The sequence below is a fragment of the Rhincodon typus genome, chromosome 13 (assembly GCF_021869965.1).
Source record: "Rhincodon typus isolate 14 chromosome 13, sRhiTyp1.1, whole genome shotgun sequence".
Lineage (NCBI taxonomy): Eukaryota > Metazoa > Chordata > Chondrichthyes > Orectolobiformes > Rhincodontidae > Rhincodon > Rhincodon typus.
Genome location: NC_063344.1, coordinates 69,234,131 through 69,251,350, shown reverse-complemented (window position 1 = coordinate 69,251,350; position 17,220 = coordinate 69,234,131). Strand labels below are relative to the sequence as shown.

At 44.8% G+C, this 17,220-nt stretch overlaps 1 pseudogene; it reads left to right on the top strand.

The window, feature by feature from the left end:
• Positions 1-16,362, top strand: part of LOC125484647 — a 198,935-nt pseudogene extending 182,573 nt beyond the window's left edge.
• The last annotated feature ends 858 nt before the right edge of the window (positions 16,363-17,220 follow it).

Sequence of the window (17,220 nt, the reverse complement as noted above, 5' to 3'; positions counted from 1 at the left end):
GCTCTGTGGTCAGTTACAGGCACACAGGGTGGTCAGTGCTCAGTTACAGGCTGCCTGTCTCTGTTGCTTAAATAAAAACAAACCACAAGACATTGTGGATGCTGGAAATATGGAATAAAAACAGAAATAAATTGCTGGATAAACTCAGCAATCTGGCAGCATCTGTGGAGGGAGAAACAGAATTAACTCTTCAATTCTGATATGACTCTTCTTCAGAACTGAAGCCTGAAAACAAAAACCTCTGTTGTTTACTTTTCTTTTTACTGTAAATGGAGAGGTAGGCAGCTTGTTACGATGGGGAGCATTGAACAGTCAAAGGGATCAACATATTGCAGTACAGCACTATACTACAGCAATATGACAGCTTCAAGTGCCAACAGCTTATGTGTTTCCAGCGAACAGCTATGTGTGAAAGTCAAAGGGGAGTAGTCCTTAGAGGGGTGATGGGAGACGAGAGTAGGTCGGGGTGTACAGGGTGAGGGGTCATCCTTTTCCTGTCCAGGGCTTACACTCAGGCAGCCAGATACTTAGTCTTTCGAGAGTCTGGGGCTCGGTGACCTTGCATTCTGGGGATTGTTTCATGGTCAGTCCTGAGGCCAATAGAACTAATCGTGGGACTAGATTTAAGTCTCTTTGGGTGCTTTAGAAACACCCCAGGCAGGGTGTACCATTGTCAGGCAGAGTGGGCCATGGTCAGGCAGGGTGGGCCATGGTCAGGCAGGGTGGGCCGTGGTCAGGCAGGGTGGGCCATAGTCAGACAGGGTGGGCTGTGGTCAGGCAGGGTGGATTGTGGTCAGGCAGGGTGGATTGTTGTCAGGCAGGGTGGGCCATGGTCAGGCAGAGTGGATTGTGGTCAGGCAGGGTGGGCTGTGGTCAGGCAGGGTTGCTGTGCCAAGTTGGTCCAGGGGTAGGACCATGATTAATTCTGGGGCATCAGTCAAATAACAGTCAGGGACTGGTCAGGAGGCAGGCGACGGTGCTCTGGGGAAAGACAGTGACTCGAGGCTGGGGATGGTCTTCATTGTCCTGGGGTCACAAAGGGAATGGTGATAGTAAGAGATTGCAATTCTCCATTATAGAGTGGGAGTTCATATTGACTAGGAAGGGACTGGGGGCTCCTGAAAAAGGTCATAGTATCTCCCCAGTAACTCTACATGGGGAAGGGGTAAAATCAACAAGAACATGGGGATTTCCACCTGATTGGGAAACAATTAATGCTTGCTCCAAAATCAAACAGTAATTGGGCTGTTTTACTTACTTTTTAATCATTCTCTCTGTTCACTGTGACCATTACAGAACCATCTCCAGTTATCAGAACTATTCCATGATTATTGAGAATTATCTTAATGCTGGTATCAGGTATTTTTCTTAATTTACACTTCCCATAATACATTATTAAGACTAGATGAGTTGACAGATACACTGTCAAACTACTTGGCCAAATGAATTAGCACTGACCAGATGAAATCAGTCATGTCTGGTTTTCACAAGTTTCAAAATCTCCCCTCCCCCTACCGCATCCCAAAACCAGTCCAGCTCGTCCCTGCCTCCCTAACCTGTTCTTCCTCCCACCTATCCCCTCCTCCCACCTCAAGCCGCACCTCCATCTCCTACCGACCAACCTCATCCCGCCCCCTTGACCAGTCCGTCCTCCCTGGACTGACCTATCCCCTTCCTAACTCCCTATCTACACTCACCTTTACTGGCTCCATCCCTGCCTCTTCGACCTGTTTGTTTCCTCTCCACCTATCCTCTCTTCTATCCCTCTTCTATCCGCCTCCCACTCTCTCCCTATTTATTTCAGAACCCCCTTCCCCTCCCCCTTTTCTGATGAAGGGTCTAGGCCCGAAACGTCAGCCTCCCTGCTCCTATGATGCTGCTTGGCCTGCTGTGTTCATCCAGCCCTGCACCTTGATGTCTGGTCAGGTCTTCCCTGAAAACACAGCGACTGTGAGGCACCCACACCCAACCACAGAACCCGGAACTATGTTTTTACAGAGCTCCAGTGAACTAAACCCTTCCCCATTGGCCATGTGCAGCATTGAATCAACAGCTAGACTAAATCCGAACAAACCAGTTTGTTTTTTCTTGAAAGCATTCAATGGGAGCATATCTGCATATCAAGAACCCGTGAACAAAGGCATCCCTCTGCTTTCTTCATTAAAGAATGTGATCTTCTTGTCCTTGAATCCTAAAGAATTATTCAGCGACACACCCTTGGCTGGATGTTACGAGAATTGCACAGAGCTAACTGCTTGAACTGTGGTTGGTAAAAGCTGCTAATGTCTGTCAATCTGACAAATGAAATAATAAACTTTACACGACAAGCTAAATCCCAGTTTCTATATGTGCAACGATGGATCATGCTGAACTGAGATTCTACTTAGTTACAGGCACATAGGGTGTTCACTGCTTTATTTCAGTTTCAGCTCCAGACAAATCATTTACAGAATCTGAAAGAAGACCAGGATAATTTTCTTTCCAAAAATCAATGTTTCTCTCAATTATTCAGACTGCACTTTGTTCATTGGTGGATGGGGACCATTAGTTTGGAAACTCCCCAGTCTAGTGAATATTAGTTCAGTCTTTTTCCAGCAAAAGTTGTACTAACATTCTCTCATGTTCTTTTGAGACAATGGGGCTTGTCTCTATACACCAGTTCATTTCACACCCATACTATGTTGAAATGGCTTATTCATTTAAGGTCAGAGGGTGTGGCTAAGACAGTAGATGTCAGGGGAACCATTCCCCAGGAGGGTGGGAGCAGTTTTAATTGGTGACTCAACTAATTAATCCCTGACACAGAGCTGGAGTGGAACCAGGATCAAATCTTTTCTCATTCTGGTAAACGGGGAGTCAGAGTCTGCATGAAATGACCTTGGCAAACAGGATTAAGGAAAATCCTACTATCTCTAAGGAAAATCCTAAGGTTTTTTATTCATACATAAGGAATAAGAAGGTAGTTAGAGAAAGGGCAGGTCCACTCAAGAACAAAGGACGAGATTTACATGTGGAGCCGAAGGAAGTAGGAAAGGTCCTTAGTGAATACTTTGCATCGGTATTCTCAAAGGATAAGGAGATCGTGGTTGGTGAGTCTTTAAAAAGCATTAGGGTCGATAAGTTCCCAGGACCTGATGGGATCTATCCCAGAATGCCAACAGGTGAGGTCCCAGAGGACTGGAGAATAACCAACATTGTTCCTTTGTTTAAGAAGGGCAACAGGGTTTAATCTGGGAAAATACAGGCCAGTGGGTCTTATGTCAGTGGTGGGGAAATTATTGAAGAAGATTCTTAGGACAGGATTTATTCACATTTGGTAAAATATGGACTTATTAACAACAGGCAGCTTGGCTTTGTACGGGAGAGGTGGTGTCTCACAAACTTGATTTGAGGTTTTTTTGAGGAAGTGACGAAGATGGTTGATGAGGGCAGGGCAGTAGATGTTGCCTACATGGACTTCAGCAAGGCCTTTGACAGGGTCCCCCAGGCAGGCTGCCACAGAAGATGAAGTCATATGGGATCCGTGGTGAGCTGGTAAAATGGATACAAAACTAGTTTAGACGTAAAAGACAGAGAATAGCAGTGGAAGCATGCTTTTCTGACAGGAGATCTGATACCCCTGTTGTATATATAAATGATTTTGAGGAGAATGTAGATGGTCTGGTATGTTTGCAGGTGAAATAAAGACTGGGGGAGCTGCAGATAGTGAGGAGGATTGCCAGAGGATACAGCAGGATATAGACAGGCTGGAGACTTGGGTGAAGAAAAGGCAGATAGAGTTTAATCCAGACAAATGCAAGGTGATGCATTTTGAAATACAGAGGGAACGTGTACATTAAATAGCAGAACACTTAGAAGCATCAACATAAAGAGAACACTAGCCATACAGGTCCACCGTTCCCTGAAAGTGGCAACTCAAGTGAATAATGTGGTCAAAAAGGCATATGACATGTTTGCCTTCATCGGTTGGGGCACAGAGTATAAAACTTGACTAGTCTTGTGCAGCTGTATGGAATTTTCGTTAACCTACGTTCGTAAAGATGTACAGTTCTGGTCACTCCCCTACCAGAAGGATATGGAAGCTTTGGGGAAGGTAGAGAAATGATTTACCAGGATGTTGCCTGGTTTGGAGGGTATTCACCATGAGGAGAGATTGGACAAACTCAGATTGTTTCCACTTAAACGTTAGAGGCTGAGGGGCAACCTGAAGGAAGTTTACAAAATTATGAGAGGCATGGACAGGTGGATAGTCTATCCCAGGGTAGAAATATTAATTACTTGGAGGCGTATGTTTAAGGTAAAAGGGGGTACATTTAAAGGAGATGTGAGAGGCAAGTATTTTACACAGAGGGTAGTAAGTGCCAGGAATATGCTCTCATACGAGGTGGTGGAGGTGCATAGAATGGCAATGTTTAAGAGGTATTTTAACAGATAGAGGAATAGGTGGGGAGTAGAGGGAAACAGACCACATTGTGGCTATATGTTTTTAGTTTAGACAGGCGTCACATATCAGTGTGGGCTTGTTGGGCCGATGGGCTTCCTTCTGTGCTGTACTGTTCTTTGTTCTTTGTTGAAGTTCAGGATTGAAATCAGTTTGTGAGTGAGAGAGAACAGGACAGTCAGTCAGTTCAAATTCAGTCAAAGCCAAATATTGGGCTACCTCTTGTGAGTGCAGGTAAGCTTGTCTACCCCAGAAATAGAACACGTTTTTAACCCTACCTCTATGTTTACATCTCTGTCTGGGTATATTACAGTGTGGTGAGTTTGCCAGTGATTTTCCTTGCTGGAGCTGCTTTTTGTCACAAGTCAGTGGGGTCAAGCACTGGAAACCAATATCCCATTATTCCCGGAGATCACACAAACATGAAAATATTTCATCAAACTATCCAAAGTACCCAATTGATCCAACTGACGAAACTTGGGTTAGAAAATAACACAAATTGTTTCTGTACTTAACAAGTCTATATCTGTTTATTACAAAGTAACTGTCTGACCAATGGCAATTAGGAAGTAGGAATTGCTAAATCAGAATCCAACAGCTCAAACTCTTTCACTTCTTAAAATCCCCCCTTCACACACAAGCAGTTGCACTAAGGCAGATAAAATATGCAAAGAAAATTTTAAAAAAGTCAGAGAAACAGAGAGAGCTTCTTCCTGGACAACAGCATTCAATGATTTGTTCCTTTGATTTCCAATTTCTTTTTGTTCTTTGATGTTCACACACGGTTGTTTGCACATCAATGCTGTCTTTCATTTATTGGCTGAGAATTTGTCCTTGCACTGTCTTTAAGGGTGTTTTTTCCCTCCTTCTACAGGAAGTTTACAGAGAAAAGTAAGTGCCAGGCAGTTGCCTCCACATGAGAGAGAGATCTTTCAAGGCTGAGTGGTTGTCTTCTGCATTGACCAACCCAAGCCATGGTCTCCTGGTCAGGAGGCAAGCACAGCATTGTTGTCGAGCAGCTCACGTCAGTTCAGAACCTATCGGCTCCATGATGTCTACTTCTGCTCTCACTCTTCCAGAAAAATCCAATCATGTATACAACTTGCAGAGTGCTCAAGTAAACAGTAGTCTTGAAACTGCAACCATCACTTTTGACAGTCTCCAGAGTTTAAAGCAGCATCTTCCCTTTTTTTTAAGGTCTGCTGTACCAAAATAAAGAAAATAAAAAGATGCAGTTTGACACTTTGCCGTCTGCATCATTGATATCCATCCCTGTAAATTCATCAGGATTATTTCAGACATTTTGGGATGTTCCTGCTCTGCCTCTGTTGAATTCCATCCCTTTTCTCTGGTTTATCGCTCAGCCTCATTATTTGTCCCTGGGAGCAGATTGACTTTGTCCTACACTGAGCTCTCCAACACAACCTCCTCTTCCCATGTAATATGGAGTATTTCTAACTGTTCCTCAAGTTCAGCAGCTTTTACCCTGGAACAAGTTCACCTGGAAACAGTCCTCCTGCTGCTACTGATTCTGGGGACACACCATCATTTCCAGATTCTCCCAGGTTCTGTAAATCTGACACAACATTGACTTCTAATCCCCCTGCCAGAAGAAATGAGGTGCTTGGAAATGCAGGCAAGAGCAACTTCAAACCAACTGCAGGTCATTGGCTCCCCTCCAGTGTCATCAACTTCAAATCACACAAACCAGCACAATCATTGTAAACAGGCAGCTGTTCAAGTACAGGCAGCTCTTTCAAAGTGCGGAGGAAGAAATTACAGTCAGTCTCTGGTATTTTCTCACCTCATTTCACTGTCCTGGTTCATCAATTAATCCAGCCCAGTCACTGTTTATAATTTCATGTTTAGCACTTCAAGCCAATCTCACCTCACTCCCTGGGATACCTACACTGCTGATCACATTGGGCTGATTTTCTGAGGAATAGAATCTCACACACATTCCCCATCATACAACGGGAAAGAATTCAACATTTCGGAGTGGAGAGTATTCTCAGTGTTCCCTCTGAAACACAGAGTTATATTCTCTTCAAGATACTTCCCACTTCTACTACTGTGCATCAGCAGTTCTTTCTCGTGCAGAGCTGTCGGAAGAGAGTAAACCTTGCCTATTTTTCATGGCAGTCAGGTGCTGTTTTCCAAAGTATAATAGCCCAAAATCACAGGCAGACCTTTTGACAGTTGTGGTCAAATGTTAGGTACGTAAAGTAAGTGTGACTTCAGGGTGCTGGGAGCGAAAGGTGCCAGGTGGGTAGGGAGGGTATGATGCTAGCTATGTAGAGTACCAGGTGTGTAGAGTGCCAGGAAAGCAGGATGCTAACTGGATGGGTGGAGGACAGGAGTCAGCTGCCAGATTTGTAAGTGTTTGGTTAATCAGGTGCCAGTCAAATAGCAAGTAGGATGCCAGAGTAGAATGGCAGCTGAGTAAGGAGCAGTAAGGATGGGTAGTGTACCAGTTACATTGAGAGTGGGTTAGGTGGCTGTCAAGTGAAAAGTGGGGCTGGGGAGGGGGTCAATAGATAAATCAAGGAGGATGGGAGAAATTGCTTTGGTGAAGGAATGAGTGGCGATAGCAAGTATCCAGTCCAGGTGGTCTATAAAAACAAGTTTAACTCCCAAGAATCTACCCAATATTTTTTTAAAAATCATTCACGAGATGTAGGCATTGTTGGCTGGGCCCAGCATTTATTGCCCGTCCGTAGTTGCCCCTTGAGAAGGTGGTGGTGAGCTGCCTTCTTGAACCACTGCAGTCCACCTGCTGTAGGTAGACCCACAATGCACTTCGGGAGGTAATTTCAGGATCTTCACTTAGTGACAGTGAATGAACAATGATATATTTCCAAGTTACGATAGTGAGTGGCTAGGAGAAGAATTTGAAGGCGGTGTTGTTCCCATATATCTGCTACCTTTGTCTTTTGAGCTGGAGGTGGTCATGGGTTTGGAAAGTGCGGTCTAAGGAGCCTTGGTGAACTTCTGCAGTGCATCTTGAAGCTACTGCTGCTACTGAGTGTCAGTAATGGAGAGAGTGGAAGTTTTGGATGTGGTCTAATCAAGTGGGTTGCTTTGTCCAGGATAGCATGAGTGTTGTTGGAGCTGCTCTGATCCAGGCAAGTGGGGAATATTCCATCACACGCCTGACTTGATTTGATTTGATTCATTGTCACATGTACCTAAGTACAGCGAAAAGACTTTTTGATGAGCAGTACAGGCAGATCATAGTAAGCAAGGATGTACAGATCATAGGGGGAGAAAAGAACTAGACAGAGGCAGACAAGTTACTTCGCACAGGGCATGCATTGGGCACGACCAACATTAACAAGATCAGCATTATTTGAAGTTAGAGAGTCCATTCATCAGTCTAATAACAGCAGGGAAGAAGCTGTTTTTGAACCTGCTCGTGTGTGTGTGTTCAGGCTTCTGTATCTTCTGCCTGACAGAAGAGTTTGCAGGAGATTATTACTGGGGTGCGATGGGCCTTTGATGATGTTGGCAGCTTTTCCACAGCAGCGAACCATGTAAATGGAGCCCATGGATGGAAGGTTGACTTCCCTGATGGTCTGGGCTGTGCACACATCCTTCTGTAGTTTCTTACGGTCCTGGACAGAGCAAATCCCATACCAGGCCATTATATACCTGGACTGTATGCTTTTAATGGTGCATCTGTAAAAGTTGGTGAGGGACATTATGGACATGCCAAATTTCCTGAACTGCTTGAGGAAAAAGAGGCGTTGTTGTGCAAACTTGACTGTCACATCTATGTGGGAACTCCGGGACATGTTGTCCTTTATCATCACTCCTTGGAACTTGACACTGTCCACCCTCTCAATCTGTAGATGGGGGTGTGTTCTCCTTTCTTTTTGAAGTCAATGCTCAGTTCTTTAGTTTTGCTGACAAAACTTGTGTCTTACAGACGGTGGGCAAGCTTTGTGGAGTGAGGAGGTGAGTTACTCTCTGCAGTATTCCTAGCCTCTGATCTGCTCTTGTAACCATTGTGTTTATGTGGTGAGTCCAGTTCAGTTCTTGTCAATGGTAACCCCCAGAATGTTGGTAGTGGGGTATTCAGTGATGGTAACACCATTGAATGTCAAGGGACAGTAGATAGATTGTCTCTTATTGGTGATAGCCATTTCCTGGCATTTGTGTGACACGAATGCTGTTTGCCACTTGTCAGACCAAGCCTGGATATTGTGCAGGTCCTGCTTCATTTGGATATGAACTGCCTCCGTATCTGAGGAGTTGCAAATGGTTACTGAATCATACAGACATGGAAACATAGAGTCAAACAGCAGAGAAGTAAGCCCTTCAGCCCACCATGTCTGTGCTGACCAACAAACACGAAACTACACTAATCCCATTTACTTGCCTACTACAGCCTACTATATCCTGGCATTTTAAGTGCACACCCAGACACATCTTACATATTGCGAGAGTATCTGCCTCCACCACCCTCTCAGGCAGCACATTTCATATTTCCACCATCCTCTAGATGAAAAAAAGTTTTCCTCAATTCCCTGTAAACCAGTTACTCCTCACTTTAAACTCTGGTCTTAGACCCATCTGCCATGAGGAAAAGATTCTCACGATCTACTCTGTCTATGCCTCTCAAGATTTTTTACCTCAATCAGATCCCCCCCTCAACCTCCTCTGTATCAAGGAAGACAAACCCAGCCTATCCAATCTTTCCTCAAAACTGAGACTTTCCATCCAAGGCAACATCCTGGTGAATCTCATCTGCACCCTCTCCAATGTAATCACATGCTTCCAATGGTGTGGTGACCAGAATTGCACACAGTACTCCATCTGTAGCCTAACCAATGTTTTGTAACGTTGTAACAAGACTTCCTTGCTCCTATATTCTATGCCCCAGCTAATGAAAACAAGCATCCTGTATGACTTCTTCATGACTCTGTCTACCTGTGCTGACACTTTCAGGCATCTATGGACTTGTACACTGAGGTCCCTTTGTTCTTACATACTCCCTAGGGATCTTTGATTCATTGTGTACGTCCTTCCCTGATTAAACCTTCCAAAATGCATCACCTCGTTACTGATCAGGATCAAAGTACATCTGCCATTGCTCTGCCCAATATACCAGCTAATCAATATTTGACTATAAACTGAAACCATCCTCCCCACTATCAACATTATCACCAATATTTGAGTCATCTGTAATTTCTTTTAGAATAGAATATGCTTTATTTTTGTGTTTGCTTTATTGTAGAAACACAGCAAAAAGCTTTCACAATGTCTGCCTCTTAGGTGCAAGTACCTAGATACAAACCTTGGATATAAAAGAGGAATAAGTAGGAGTTGCATTACTTTACAGAGTTTAAAAAATAAGTTAGAAATAAGACATCATTAAAGTATTTACTTTCCAGCCAGGTTAAAAAATTTCAAATAAACATAACATTGCAGCGGCTCAGCGAAGGGCGTTCACACATGGTCTGACTGCCCGCACCAGACCCCAGTCCAACAGCTGCTGTCGCTCTGCCCCAGGCCTCAAGTCCCTCTGTATGGGCACTCAGCTGCTCCAAGTTCCAGGACTGCAATCCCCTGCACTGGTCTCTGCACAGGACTTGCTGTCTGCCTGCTGCTCCAGGGCTCACAGCCCACGTGCTGCTCTGGGGATCACAGCGCACGCACCACTCCGGGGCTCACAGCCCACGTGCTGTTCCAGGGCTCACAGCCCACGTGCTGCTCCGGGGCTCACAGACCACACGCTGCTCCGGGGCTCACAGCCCACACACTGCTCCAGGGCTCACAGCCCACGCGCTGCTCCAGGGCTCACAGCCCACACACTGCTCCGGGACCAACAGCCCACTCGCCACTCCGGGGCTCACAGCCCACGCGCCGCTCCGGGGCTCACAGCCCACGTGCCGCTCCGAGGCTCACAGCCCACGCACTGCTCCAGGGCTCACAGCCCACGCACTGCTCCAGGGCTCACAGCCCACTCCTGCTACTGCTCCAGGATTCATCTCCAGGGCTAACAGGAGAGAAAAAGTAAAAGATAAAACATAGAGAGAAAGGAAAAGAAAGAAAAAGTACAGATGGAGCAGAGGAGCTCTGGCAGGAGTGTTTTACTCTGCTGCGATCTTCAAATACCTTCTAATTATACCTTTTACATTCATATCCAAGTTGTTAATGTACATAACAAATGGCAAGGGTCCTAGCATTGGTCCCTGTGGTACACTGCTGCTTACAAGATTTCAATGACAAAAATATCCCTCTACCATCACCCTTTGCCTCTTACCTGCAAGCTAATTTTGAATCTAATTTGCTAACTTACCTTGGACTGCATGTGTTCTTACCTTTTGGACCAGCCTTGCATGTAGGCAAAGGCCTTTTGGAAAGCTTTACTAGTGCTGAACATTGAGCAATCATTGTTGAACATTCATCGTATCTGACCTTGTAATGGAGGGAAGGTTGTTGATGAAGCAGCTGAAGATAGTTGGGCTTAGGACACTACTCTGAGGATCTCCTGCAAAGGTGGCCCCGAGCTAGGATGAGTGACCAAAAAACATCTACAACCATCTTCCTTTGTGCCACATATGACTCCAACTAGTGGAGTTTGCCCCTGATTCCCATTGGCTCTGATTTTGCTAAGGCACATTGATGCCTCACTCAGTTGAATGCAATCTGGATGTCAAGGGCTGTCATTCTCACCTTACTTCTGGAATTCCTTTGTCCATATTTGAATCAAGGCTGTAATGAGGTCAGGAGCTGAGTGGCCCTGGTGGAACCCAAACTGGGCATCGCTGAGCAGGTTATTGGTGAGCAGGTGCTGCTTGATAGCACTGTTACTGACACCTTCCATCACTTTACTGATAATTGAGAGGAGGCTAATGAAGCGGTAACTGGCCAGGTTGGATTTGTCCAGCTATTTGTGTATGGGACATGCCTCACTAATTTTCCAAATTCTTGGGTAGATACCAGCGTTGTAGCTGAACTGAAACAGCTTGGCTAGGGATATGGCAAGCTCTGGAGCACAGGTCTTCAGTACTATTGCCAGACTATTGTCAGGGTCCGTAACCTTTGCAATATACAGTGCCTCCAACCATTTCTTGATATCACGTGGTTTGAATCAAATTAACTGACGACTGGTGGGGTGATGCTGGGGACCGCTGGAGGAGCCCGAGATGGATCATCCACTTGGCACTTCAGGCTGAAGATTGCTGCGAATGCTTCAGCCTTATCTTTTGCACAGATGTGCTGGGCTTTTCTGTCATTGAGAACATGGATATTTGTGGAGCCTTCTCCTTCAGTGAGTTGTTTAATTGTCCACCACCATTCACAACTGGATGTGGCAGGACTGCAGAGCTTAGATCTGATCTAAGGATGTGGGGTCACTTAGCTCTGTCTATCACTTCCTGCTTTCGCTGTTTGGTATGCAAATAGTCCTGTTTGGTGGTTTCACCAGGTTGAGACCTCATCTTCAGGTATGCCTGGTGCTGCTCCTGGCATGCTCTCCTGCACTCTCCATTGAACCAGGGTTCATCCCCTGGTTTGATGGTGATGGTTGAGTGGGGGATACGCCAGGCCATGAGGTTACAGATTGTGCTGGAGTACAGTTCTGCTGCTGTTGATGGCCAACAGCACCTCATGGATGCCCAGTCTTCAGTTGTTAGATCTGTTTAATGTCTGTCCCATTTAGCATGATCACAGTGCTACACAACACAATGGAGATTATTCTCAGTGTGAAGGCGGGACTTTGTCTCCATAAAGACTGTGGTCAGTCTTATCGATTCTGTCATGGACAGATGCATCTGCAGTTGGCAGATTGGCGAGGATGATGTCGAGTATGTTTTTCCCTCTTGTTGGTTCCCTCACCAGTTGCCGCAGACTTGTTCTAGCAGCTATGTCCTTTAGGACCCAACCAGCTGGATCAGTCGTGCTACTGCTGAGCCACTCGTGGTGATAGACGTCGAAATCCCCCACCCAGAGTACATCTTGTCCCTTTGCTCCCCTCAGTGCTTCCTCCATGAGTTGTTCAACATTGAGGAGTACTGACTCATCAGCCAAGTGAGGGCAGTATGTGATAGTCAGCAGGAGGTTTCCTTATCCATGTTTAACCTGGAGCCATGAGACTTCAAGGGGTCTGGAGTCAATGTTGAGGACTCCCAGGGCAACTGTCTCCTGACTGTATACCCCGGCCATAATGGGTCTGTCCTGCTGGTGGGATGGAACATGTCCAGGGATGGTGATGGTGATGTCTGGGACATTGTCTGTAGGGTATGATTCTGTGAGTATGACAATGTCAGGCTTTGCTTGACGAGTCTGTGAGACAGCTTTCCCAATTTTGACAGATGTTAGAGAGGAGGACTTTGCAGGGCCAACGGGCTTTGTTTTTCATTGTTTATTCTGGTGCCTAGGTTAATGTCAGGTACTCTGTTCAGTTTCATATCTTTGTTGAGTTTTGGTAGCAATTCATACAAATGAATGACTTGCTAGGTCATTTCAATGAGCAATTGAGAGTGGGTCTGGTGTAACATATAGGCCAGACCAGGTGAGGATGCCAGATTTAAACCCTCGCAACGTTCATGAACTAGATGGGTTTGTTCTACAATTGACAATGGTTTCATGATCATCATTAGATTCTTAATTCAAGGATTTTTTTAAAAATTGAATTCAAATTCCACCATCTTCTATGGTGGGATTCAAACCCAGGTGTCCCGAACATTAGCTGGGTTTTTGGATTATGAGTCAATTTATGTCATTTACTCATGGGATGCGGGCATCACTGGGTCAGCCAGAATTATTGCCCATCCCTAATTGCCCTTGAGAAGCTTGTGATGAGTTGCTGGCTTGTATCACTGCAGTCTGTGTGCTATGGAGGGAGTTCTAGTGGCAATACCATGAGGTTATTGCTTCCTCATGACCCAATCCTTACCTCACACATGCTCAACATCCCACCACTTTTATAGCCAAGATCCTGACCAAGGATCCATGTCTTCCCTAGGACCTGCCATCTCCCTCGACTCCACTCCAGACCCAACTCATCTTCACTCAGTTGGATCGGACTCACCAACCCAGCTCCACCACACCCCGCATTCCAACCCCTCGCCCACCCATCTCCTCCTCAAAGAGTTGAAGCAAATTCATCTCTCCCAAGAACCAAGCCCCATTCATCTCCTTCAGAACCAACCCACCCCCAACACTTCCATTCGGGAATCAATCAATCAATATTCCCATGCTCTGGATTGGCTCCCCGCATCCATACCCTCCGTCCTGGGATCCAACACCCCTTTCACTGCTGCTGAACCCAATTCGACAGCATAAATTTGACAAATACTCTCCCCTGCCCCTGCCAGAACTCATCACACCCATTCACTTACCCTCAACATTCATCGTTTACTTGGGCCGCTTGCCAATATGCATCCCTTGAAATTCTGCCACCTGCCCAGCTGACAATCTATCTGGCTGGGGTTCCCTGCTTAGCTGGAATGCTTGCATGGCACTTGGCTGGTACTGTATTCAACTATAGACCTGCCGTCCTGACACTCTGACCTTATACTTACCTTTTTTACTTATCCCTGGGCAGTAAAAGTGGGTGCTAAGCTCCTTGAATTTCAGAATCCAGCAGGTTACTGTTGTGGAAATGGCACATGGTTTTCCTACCTCTGACAGACCTGTGCTACGAGGGATCTGACAGGATGGAAGCATGGCTCTGTGTTTCCAATGAAGACCTGGGTGGGATCTCCTCTCAGAAATGCAGAACTCCCTCCTTTCATGATAAAAAAAAGGTGATTGTGGTGTCAATCTGTGTGGAAATTCCGGCCCTGCAAACACCTATTCCAAAGGGTCACTCGGAGGTAGTAAGAACTGCAGATGCTGAAGTCAGAGTCAATACAGTGTAGAGCTGGAGGAACACAGCAGGCCAGGCAGCATCAGAAGAACAGGAAAGTCAACAGGACCTGAAGAGTGTAAACCCGAAACATCAACTTTCCTGCTCCTCTGATGCTGCCTGACATGCTGTGTTCCTCCAGCTCTACACTGCATTTATTCCAAAGAGTTATATTGGATTGAAACAATAACTCTTGTTTCTCTGTCCACAAATACCTTTTTGATTTGATTTTGATTTGACGTATTATTGGCACATGTACCTAGGTACAGTGAAAAGTTTTGTTTTGTGTACAGCGTAGGCAGATGAAACCACAGAAAGTGCATTAGAGTAATAGAACAGAGCAACGAATACAATGTCACAGCTGCAGAGAAGGTGCACAAAGAGCAAGATCGACATTTGAAATTTGAAAGCTTCATTCAGAAGTCTAATAACAGCAAGAAAGAAGCTGCTACTAGCAGTTTTAGGTTTCTCCAGTACTTTCTAAAATTAAATTGGTGCCCATGCTAAGAATGAGCAGTATTCCTGAATCTCTGATCATACAAAGTGGAAATTCTCATCTACTTAGATGCTTGATTAATTTTGGAATCAAATGTGTTGCTTGTTCCTAATTCAGTTTGGGTTTATTGTCAACACGTTGTGGGCTGCTTGGGATAATCTGACAGGGGAATAATGTGGAGACCTTGGATTTTCACTTCACAATACAGTGCTTATAATGTGCTTTATTGAATTTGTTTTATCTAATGTGTACACTTTTAGAACTCGGCAGTGTGTCCCCATTGTGAGGGCCTTGAGAGTGTTATGTTTGAAGACTGATTTTGAAAATGTAGTTTTTCTAATTTTAATTTTTTTTTAAGTTATCAGGCTCCATAGAGATTGTGAGAAATCAATGAAAGGCAAATGTGGCAATTTGGTTATGTCGCAGCATCTCTGCTGTGCCCCGTCTCTTTAATGTACCTTGGTGAAGGATGCAATGTGTGAGAACAGGTAGAGCAATTGAGAATTTGGTACATTCATCCATTGACTCAATCATGTGATAGCTCACATTTAGATTTCAAACAGACACATATTTGCCTATTACACAGCAATATTTCAGCATGAGCCATGGAACACAGCAGGAATGTGGTCATAAATAGTCATTGGATTCTCACTCGATCTGAAGACTGAGGGGTTGTTTTTGTATCCGTTTGAGCTAAAGTTTTATTTGACGTATGCTGTGTTGTGGTTCACAGGGCACTGGCTCTCGAAGTTGAAATGAGAGACTGTCTTGTGGAACAATGGGGAAGGTGGCTGCAGGTTTAAGACTAATTCAACCCAGGTTCTCCTCTCCCCGTGACCCACCTTGCAGCCAATTACAAAGTGCTCTCAGGAACTGGTACTCAACCAGTGAGCTTTGTGTGGAGGGAGGGTACAGCATTTGGAGGGAAGGGTCATTTAAAATATTAAAACTTGTAATTGATGAGCCTTTATTCTGTTGTTTACAGGTAGACCTCAGCACTGAACTGCATCGGATAACTTTGCAATCTGATGGCTGTCAGATAGACTTGCTGTGGAAGTAAAGGGGCACCTATCTGGACAAGGATATAATATCAATCAAACGTCTGCCATCCCACACCTTCCTCTGTGTAGAATTAGGACATTAAGCTAATAATGCAGATTTAGCCACGCTCATTCCTTTATAGAGAGTTGCTTATGGGATTTTGTCGAGAATTACAATGGAGCAGTTTGGGGCCAGCAGGATCCAGAACTAATGACCCGAATGTTGAAGAAATGGTGTGAGATTGATCACCTTCACAATGTCGTCAACAAAGAATGTAAAGGCATTATGCATTTTTCCAACAGCTGGTTCAACCTTGTTCCATATCCTGATTGGAAAAAAAAAGAAAAAGACGTATAGAAAGGGAACAATGATGAGATTGAAGATAAATTCTCAGAGACGACTGGCGTACATTTCTGAAATTTACTGAGTCGTCATCATAAATGTCAAATCAAAGGAAGTCGATTTTTATTAGAATATTTCTTTCCTAAATACTGTCCAAGAACATATGAAACTCTCTCAAAGTGATGAGTGAGGTGCCAGAGGAAGTGGTGGAGGCCAACAATAACATTTGAAAGCCATTTGGATGGGTACATGAATAGGAAGGGTTTAGAGGGATATGGGCCAAATGCTTGTGAAAGGGACTAGGCAGCACAGTGGCTCAGTGTTTAGCACTACTGCCTCACAGTACTAAGGACCTGGGTTCAATTCTAAACTCAGGTAGCTGTCTGTGTGGTGTTTGCACATTCTCCCTGTGTCTGCATGGGTTTGCTCCAATTTCCTCCCACAGTCCCAAGATGTGCACATTAGGTGGATTGGCTGTGCTTAAATTGCCCTTAGTGTTCAGGATGTGTGGGTTATAGGGTGATGGGTCTGGGTGTGTTGCTCTGAGGAACAGTGTGGACTTGTTGGGTCAAAGGGTCTGTTTCCACACTGTAGTCATTCTATGATTTATTTAAATCAATTTAGCATACCTGGTTGGCATGGATAAGGTCTATTCCCATGCTGTACAACTCTATAACACTGTGATGTTTTTCTTTTGAATGACGATTTGCAAATTTGCAATGAATGTTAATCAAAATCACTGTAAATCAAACCAACCATGGGTCCCACTTGGTCACAGCTCATTGTATCTTTCCCTGTATGTTGCTACTGTCTGTGAGGCTGCTGGGTCATGGTAAGGAATGGGCTTCTGTGTAACTTACTGACTTAGAGGATTGTGGGAGAGATGTAGAAGGAGAAATTGGGGGCAGAGGAAAATGGATGCTTTTTTTCCCCTTTTTAACATTGTATCATTCCTTAAACAATTTGGAGGCAGTTATGACCAAAATAATGTCCAATCTGTGCAACGCTTTCTTTCACAGGCAGTTTTGTATTAGAGCATAG